Raw genomic sequence first — 9,277 nt, 5'->3', positions numbered from 1 at the left:
GGGGTAACATTGATCAGTTTTAAGGATATTTCTTTAACTGTTCGTTTGAAAATGTAAATCAGACAATTTTTATATTTTTAAAACAAGTACTGGCACCCACAGCTCGTGACGGTTTTCAAAAAATTTAAATATGTTTAAATAAATGTTTTAAGTGATTTTTTGATTTAGCTGATATGGGGTAACATTGATCACCCATGTAAACAACATTCGGTAATGTTGAAAATGTCGTTGCTTACTTAAATCATGGTCCCTAAAGCCGAATATGAAGATAAAACTCTTACAAGTCATTTACCTTTCGAGTTATTTCAAAAATAAAAACACTTTGACCCGCGGAATACGCCTAAAGGTAGGCATTTTTCTAAGGAAATCCTTCATTCTTAAAGTGCCGTACACCCCCGTTTATTTGAACGATACCTCATGCAAACCATCGGGGTTCATTTTTTATTTGAACATCTAGTCACCCTAGAAACGTGTTTCTGGTAACCTCTTTCACTGTTTTGTTTTGATTCTGCGTTCCGTTCAACAGCGTTCCATTCCACTTTACTCCGTTCCATGAGCTAAATGACACTTGAACCATTTTTAATCTGAACGATGTGCAAATTAGCGGGGTACAAATTAAAAAGTGTTCAGATTAGATGTGGTCAAACCAACGGGGGTACCCTGTAATTCGTTAATTTTGCTTAATTGAATAAACTCATGAAAGATTTGACAACGGAATCGTTGTTGATGATACCATTTTTAGAAACAGTAGCATTTTCCTTGTTCATACCATTTGCAGAACTCGTGTGAGACATGAAAGTGTCATCAATAATCATAAAAGTCATTGATTCAAAAAGTTGACAAATTTACGAATGAACGAAACGCAATTTTCCAAAAACCTCAATCTTCATTAGCTTATGAATGCAAGAAAGAGAGGCACCATTCATGAATTGAAAATATTCCATCAAAAAATGATGATTCAAACTTTTTACGAGATGGATCATACCGATCAATGTTACCCCGCTGATCAATGTTACCCCGGATTACGGTACTTGATAGTTGCTCAGAAACCATCGGTGAAATTCAAATTGTGCAGCATAACCTCAAACTTAAACAAGGAATATAACTACATAGTAGGTATCTGCTGCATACATAAGAATTTAGAAAATACAGTCGACTCTGCACATCTCGATATCGAAGGGACCATCGAGATAGGGAGAGATCTAGACATACAACAAATGTTTAATGAATACTATATTGAAAATCACTCCGTTAAAATTAAATTGAAAACAAACAGACGTCATTTCGTTTTTGCAAATTGTTTTGAATCCCTAAAATCTAGTCTAGTAACCCTTGATTTTGATTCTACCCCATTACCCCGAATCCCATCACCCCGAATTCCATTACCCCGAATGTACCATTACCCCGAATTTCATCATCCCGAATGCTATTTCCCCGAATTCACAATTATCTTGACATGATGATATTGATGACATTTCCTCATGATTTTGGAATTCGGGGTAATGTCATTCGGGGTGATGGGTCGTTCGGGGTTTTGGAATTCGGGGTAATGGCGTTCGGGTTAATGGCATTCGGGGTAATGGAATTCGGGGTAATGGGGTAGAATCCTTGATTTTACATATATCGACATACGGAGAGAAAATCGGGAACGAAAATCACATCGAGATAAGGTAATTATAAAACGAAACCAAACTTTGAATTTTCAAGTGAACAAGACTGGAGAATCTGACAACGCGGAGCGCTGCTTGGTTCTCAAGGCTTGTGATCTTGAAAATTTGAGGTGTGACTTCGTTCTATAATCACCATAAGGAGATATCGAGATATGGAGAGTGAAAATGTATGCAGAATGAAGAGACCGCAAAAATCATCGACATAGGGAAAGATATCATCGGGAGAACATCGAGATATGGAGAGTCGAATGTAGCTTGATTTTGCCACAAAACAATTTTGTGTAACTATGGCAATGCGTAATATTTCATAACATATTTTGCTATTTTGAAAACCATTTCTTTTAAATTTAATTTCTTAGATATGATTGCTTGGGGCATTCTTTAGCCGAGTGGCCATGCTGAAGGTGTCTGGGTTCAATTCACGGTCGGTCCAGGATCTTTTCGTAATGGAAATTTCCTTGACTTCCCTGGGCATAGAGTACCGTAAAATCGGGTGAAATTGATCAGTAGGGTGAAATTGATCATCGTGTCACACGATTTTATTTCTTCTTAATGGAGCACAAATATCTATGTAACCTGCAGTGAATGAACGTTGTTTGTCGTAACTATTGTCAAACTGTGTGTTGTGAAGCTTTTTACGTTAAATAAGGCTTATTTCTATGGAAAATAATGAAAAATTAAAAATCATGTACAGTGCAGTCTTGACAAACATCCATAAACTTCTAGTGCTAAACAAGGATTTGAACATGGTATAAACCTGAAAGTTTGTGAGGATGCTTGAGATATATCCCCAAACCAGATTTCATCAGTAGAATTCGTACCAATTTGCTCATTTGGTTGAAATAATTAAATTTCTGTTAGATATCACGAAATTTCTTAGGAAATTGCATACATTTAGGCGTTTTCCGTGTAATTCATGAAGTTTAACTATACATTATTTCTCTAAATATTGTATTGTAAAGAATTTTGCAAGCATATTCGGTTTCAGGGAGCTCAAATTTATTATGTAGAGTTGTTTTGAATACTAACAATAATCGCATTGACAAGTGATCAATTTCACCCCGAAATGAATTCCCAGATTTTTTATTTTAGAGATATTTCTCTGCATTAAAGTGACATTTGTTAGAAAATTTTGGTACATGAGCCAATAAGGCTCACCTTGGTACTTGTTTTCCTGCATTCAATTATTTGGCATTGTCAACATTATAGAAAACAGACAAGAAAAAACGTGAAAAATGATCAATTTCACCCGAAATTACGGTATCCTCGTACCTGCCACACGATATACGAATGCGAAAATGGCAACTTTGGCAAAGAAAGATCTCAGTTAATAACTGTGGAAGTGCTCTTAGAACAAACGCTGAGTAGCCAGCGTCGTGCTACAATCCATTCACTGTTTTCAGTAATCTCGTGTACTCAATTATAAGAACGTTTTCTAACAAGTTCACAGTTGAACTTGTGTTTTCCATAGGAGGTGCATATTACCCGATGTTCCCTTACAGGTAGGACCGAGGCCGTGTTGAGAATTCCGACACGGTAGCTAGCGAGAATGTAGGTAAACCGAGAATCAGACGCGAAATGTAAATTATATCGTGGTGGCCTGTGGAAATTCTTTGAAGCAAACTTTTTTTATCTCCTTCGCAAATTATCTTTCTCTTGGTTGGCGCCCTAGCGTGTAACGAATCCTAACAGAGCCGTTAATCATAACGTCATCGAGGAGAAAGATTGTGAATGTATTTACCACGTAGAATTTTGCATGGCTATGATGCGTATCATGTGTGGGAAGACTACTGCAGTGATTTACTGTATGCGTCATAGCTGAGTAGTGTAAAGATAATTACAGTCACCCCACATTTATGGATAGCACACAGATTTGGATCAGGGTTGTATAAAGTGGAGAATTTCTCATCAAATAGAGTTGCAATGGATTACCTGTATTGCTCTTGTCCACAGTTGATCTGCAGAACTTAGCTTGACTTAAATAACAAAAATGGTCCCAGTTTGTGTAAATGGGTTTCGCTAAGAGATTTGAGACCGAATTCATGTTCTACTACAACAAGGCTGTCAAATGTACTTGATTCCAACATTGATCGGTATGATCGGTATGATCCTTCTCGTTAAAAGTTCGAATCATCATTTATTGATGAAATATTTTCAAAGCATGGCAGGCATCGCTGAAAACGATTCCATTGTCAAATTCTTCATAACTTTATTCAATTAAGCAACATTAACGAATTAAATTTCATCTCGGCAGACTGGGTAAAATATGAAGATACGCATTGAAGAAGTGTTGGAGCTTCACAGCACTAATGCACTGCATGTTTACTCGTGTACAACCAACCCCCCCCCCCCCCCCGCGAACTGACAGATAACGCAATTTTCACGTACCTACTTGCAACGTAAACAATGGGGCCTTCCACCGCTGCCGACACAATTTTGATTAGTTGTTGCCGGGTGCAAAACAACGAATGGAATGAAATGAAATAAGGGCGAGTCTGATATTTACATCTGCCAATGGAAATAAATTTTATAAAATCACCAAGTTCAAGCACCAAATGAACTTAAGAGCGCACCTATTCGTTCGGTGAAAAGGTTAAATGACCTGTTAGTGCTTTGTTTTGCGGGAAAGTAATCCATAAGAAATTACTTACAATACAGCCAAACTGATTTTGTGGATCGCTTTTATGCCCTCAAAAGAGAGCGCTCGTCGTAACATAAAATAAATAAAATGTTGTGGACCTCGTGGCCGTGCGGTAGTGTCGTCAGGCATTTGAGCGCATCGTGTCATGGGGTGTGGGTTCGATTCCCGCTTCGGCCATTGAAACTTTTCGTGAGGAATATTGCTCAACTGTGCCACTGGAGCATACTTGTCCATTGTCTAGTGTTAAGTTACAGTCCGTGCAGCTAAATGGCTGAAGACGGTGTCCTTGTCTTTCTATTTGAGATCGAAACAAGTCGAAAAGTGATAATTTTTTTATTTGCAGGTTTTTTTCTACGCTCATAAGAACACTTCTCATACTCACCACCAGAGTTTCAATCGAATAAGCCTATGAACTATGTTCGCGCGCAATATTTTCGACCCTTTTGGCAGCACGCTTAAGTTCCACAAATTGTTAACTGTTGTGGTCTCGCTTTATCACCCGCCAATTAGATTCCCTTTCTTATCACTGCTAACCGATAGAGCGATAGAAGCGATCGTTCCGATCGTATTATGGTGAAATTCACCACTCACCCTCGGTATCATTGTCGATATCGAGGCAGTAGTTAGTTATAATTGCGCAGCGCGCGAGTTCGCATCGAATAGAGTTTGTCGAAGCAAAGACTACCGAGCAATAAACTTTCGTTTTACTCAATCGGAGTTTCAATAAACGGTTGTTCGTCTTCAGTTAAAGTGCGCGTTTCTAAGTCTCGAAGAACGAAAGTGCCCAACGTGTCCGAAGTGTTCTCCGCGTGACGGTCCGGATAGTGAACATTAAATTTGGTCCTTCGAGCCGGATCCGTCGACCGGTGGCCAAAGTTCAGTGCGAGAAACTGCGGACAATAGTGCGCACAATAGTGTCGAACAATCGTTACCGCCATTGCGGTCAGTGCATATTGTGTGCGCCGGCATTGTAGATTCGCGCCAAGAAGTGCATCGAAGAAAGAAAAATCGACGGCGTCCAGGGGCAAGCAGATTGATCGCTCCGTGAGAGGGAATAGCTGATTGTGGATTACCAGTGGAGCAGCCAGGCAGCAGGAACGTGTAGGATCGAGACGAAACTGGCTCCCAAGGACCAGACTAAAGGGAAGTAGGGTGGCATGTGTGCATGTGGTCTGTAGTGACGTCAAGCATGAGGGTCACTGATCTGTGAATAGAAGGGTGAGATAAATAAAGATTAGATGGTAAGGAGGAATCCATTTTGGCCTGTTTTCCTTTGCATGCGAACTTAGAGCTGATCCTTGGATTGGGTTTCCCGATTGACGGTTGGTCTTGATTTCTGCCGGATTTCTAAAGCTTGTTTTTTCGCTTGGTCGGTTCCCCTCGCTGCAGTCAACCTATTTCGTCTGTCTTCTGTCGTACGTGGGACGTCGAGTTGAATCGCGCGTCGTGGGTGGATTCTTCTAGTACACAGTGAGAGGAATTAGTGCTAGTTTGAAATAGTAGTTGGTTGTGCAATCAATCAATTACACTGTGCAAGTGACATTGAACCATTTATCAGTGAAAGTGTTTCCATTTATTTGGCAAAATTAGTTAATGCAGCGTGAAAAAAGGGTGAAAATGACCAGTGAACTGAAAGATTTAACGAAGCAGGAACGCCAGCTTCGCAACACCGTCGACGGAATGCGAAAGTTTATTTACAAGTATAAGCCGGAAAGGCATCTCGATCAAGTGGATGCTAGACTGGATATGTTGGAGAATGCGATGCAAAAGTTTTACGTAGTCCGTCGGAGGATTGATGTGCTCTTGGAGGAAGCTGACGAAAAACTTGTGTCCGAATCAAAGGATGATCCCGATGAAAAGGCTGAACTCCTAACAGCTTTAATCGAGAAGCGACAAAACGAGAGGGCCAAATTGATTGAAACTGTCGAGGATACGTTCTGCGAGTTGAAAGCAGCATTGCAGAAATTACTAGCTTCTTCGAGTAGGCCTTCAACGTCCGGTGAACAACCAGCTCCCGTGTTGCCTAGTCATAGGTTCCCAAACTTTTCGTGTACGCGACCCACCTAGTCATCAAGAGAATTTCTCGCGACCCACCAGTGAAAAATTGTGGAAAAAAATGAGTTTCGTACTTAAATTTTCGAGATCTTTAATTACATTGTCAGGAAAGTGGTAGACATGCAATCTATAAAATTCATGTTCGCATAGTCAAAGTAAGCACAACTGTTGTTTTTGATTGATTTTCGTTATTGTAAAGATAAACAACGAATTATTTTAGATTTTCTCCTCACAGGCATCTAGATAAAGGTTATGACCAACTTTCTACTTTGAAATCATTTGCTGAAAATTGTAGTAAAAATGATGAAATTGTAAATGGTTAAATTAATTAACTCATTACACGTGGTAAAAATGAATAAATTATCGGTGGAACTATGAAAAAAAAAAAAAATCCACGTGATCGGCAGGGATTCAAAGCCAGGACTCTTATACGCTAGATGAGTGCTTTACCAACTAAGCTACCGAACTACTTGTAAATGGTGCATATTTGAAACTTTTTCGTAGTTATACAAATTTGAATAAAATGACTTCATCCAGTAAATATTGTTTAATGGTAAAACTAGTAAATTTTTCAATTATTTTTAAAAGATATATAATATTCAGAAATTAAATAAAAATGCGATGTTTAGTTTCCTCAACTAAAAACATTTCACACCTATCGTTCTTGATGATTCTTGTAAGAATATTACACACGCTATGGTTGTCGCTGCAAATTATCGAGAAAAATAATCACAATCTGTTATCATCAAGTTTATTGAATCAATCTCCGAATATTTTGCTCTACGGAATGCAGAAAGTTTGGTCTCGGAATCCATTATGATTCCAATCCCAAGCAAATTGAAAATTCAAGAGATTCTTCAAGAGCCGTGAATATTCCTGACTGGTGCAATATCAAACATTTGAAGCATTGATTTAAAAAAATAAATAATGTGTCCTGGAAGTCAAGCTCAAAACGAAATTTTCTCGCGACCCACCAGAAACTGTCCCACGACCCCCCAGGGGGTCGCGACCCACAGTTTGGGAAACTAGGCCCTAGTGCGGTATCTCGAGTAAAGCTTCCTGAAATTCGTCTACCCAGCTTTGGAGGCCGTATTCGCGACTGGGTCACATACCGTGACATGTTCAGGAGTCTTATCCACCGAAATGAACAGTTGTCAGAGATGGACAAGTTCTCTTACCTACGTTCGTCCCTTGTCGGTGAAGCACTGGAAGCAATATCGTCGATTGAAATGACTTCTGCTAATTATCCAATAGCTTGGAATGGTCTTCAGGAGCGATATGAGAACAAGAAGCTCATAGTTAAGGCACATCTCGATGCGTTGTTTAGCGTTGAGCCAATGAAACGCGAAAGCTACGAAACCCTCATTCACGTCATTAACGAATTCGATAGAAACCTTCAACAACTGGAGAAAATCGGCGAAGTTACAACAGGGTGGAGTACAATACTGGCCTATATGGTGTGCTCTAAGCTCGATTCCACGACGCTGCGACAATGGGAGTCTCATCACGCTTCAACGGATGTTCCTGTTTACGGCGATTTGATGGAGTTTTTGCGCAAGCAGGCTTCGGTTCTACAATCCTTGACATCGTCGAAGTCGAGCCAACTGGCTGAAGTGAAGAAGCCCAAATATACGGTTAGTCACGCTACGTCACAGTTTCCCAGGAATTGTCCATTTTGTGGGGAGAATCAGCATTCCGCCTTCAGATGCCAGAAGTTTTTAAAGATGAAGGTCCAAGAACGCTATGAGAAGGTAAAACGCAGTGGGTTGTGTTTGAACTGTTTTTCGTCGTCTCACATGGTTCGATCCTGTACGAGTGGAACTTGCCGGAACTGTCATCAAAGGCATCATACACTCTTGCACATCGGGTCAACCAACGCAGGAGCTGCTTCAACGTCGCCAGCGATCGGTTCCTCCGTCCCATTAGTACAGAACCGACCACAAAAAGCGAACAATCAACAAACACAAGCTCAGAATCAGACACCCACTCAAAACCCTGGATCACTAACAAGCTCACACCCAGTAGCCACCACAAGTTCGCATCCACCACAATCACACCCATCACACGCTACAGACCGCTCACTAGTTACGCAAACAAATTCCCTATCAACCAGTAGAGTAAAGTGGGGCAAAAGTTCGAGTGGGGTAAGAGTTTCTTTTTAAGATTTCTAGCTCAATTCAAAGCAAATCTTATAAATGTCATAGTGATTCGAATGCTATTCAAGTAAAAGGCTTTCAATCCAAATATCATAAAAATCGATTGAGATTTTAAAAAATTATGGCTATTTGTTGTTTTTTGACGTGAATATTGTAATTTTTGGTCAAACTTTCGTTGCATGGAACCAATTGAAGATAAAATCTTTTTCAATATTTTATGTAAGGGCGTTTCTAGGCCTATCATAAGGTTGCTTTGAGGTGCATTAGTTTTTGCATAAATGCTTGAAAACAATTCTTGGCCCATAATGGGGCAAAAGTTCGAATCAGCGGGGCAAAAGTTCGACCCATGTATAAACTCATGGAAAAATTTGCAAATTGCCTAAAATCCACATATTATCTTCAAATATAGTTAAATTTGTCTGATCGTGTGAAAACTGTCACCAAAATTTTACATTTCCACTTAGTTTTGCGAAAAACTGCTATTTTTGAGTATATTACAATTAACCCAGTATTGGGCAATTTTTTGATGAAAATTTAGTGTGTATTTTTCGTCAAACTTAAGTTTACGGCTGGTGTAAAGTATGCCTGTCATAAAAGGATCGATATTTTGTGTTTTAGCCAGCGAACTTTTGCCCCACACTAGATTCGAACTCTTGCCCCACCGGTGGGGCAAAAGTTCGAATAAGACAATCAATTTTGAAACTGTTATAACTAAAAATGGGTAACTATTTTGACACAAGTTTGTTCAGAAAAAT

The sequence above is a fragment of the Aedes aegypti genome, unplaced genomic scaffold, assembly GCF_002204515.2.
Source record: "Aedes aegypti strain LVP_AGWG unplaced genomic scaffold, AaegL5.0 Primary Assembly AGWG_AaegL5_hic_scaff_92_PBJ_arrow, whole genome shotgun sequence".
NCBI lineage: Eukaryota > Metazoa > Arthropoda > Insecta > Diptera > Culicidae > Aedes > Aedes aegypti.
Note: the sequence above shows the minus strand (reverse complement) of the source record.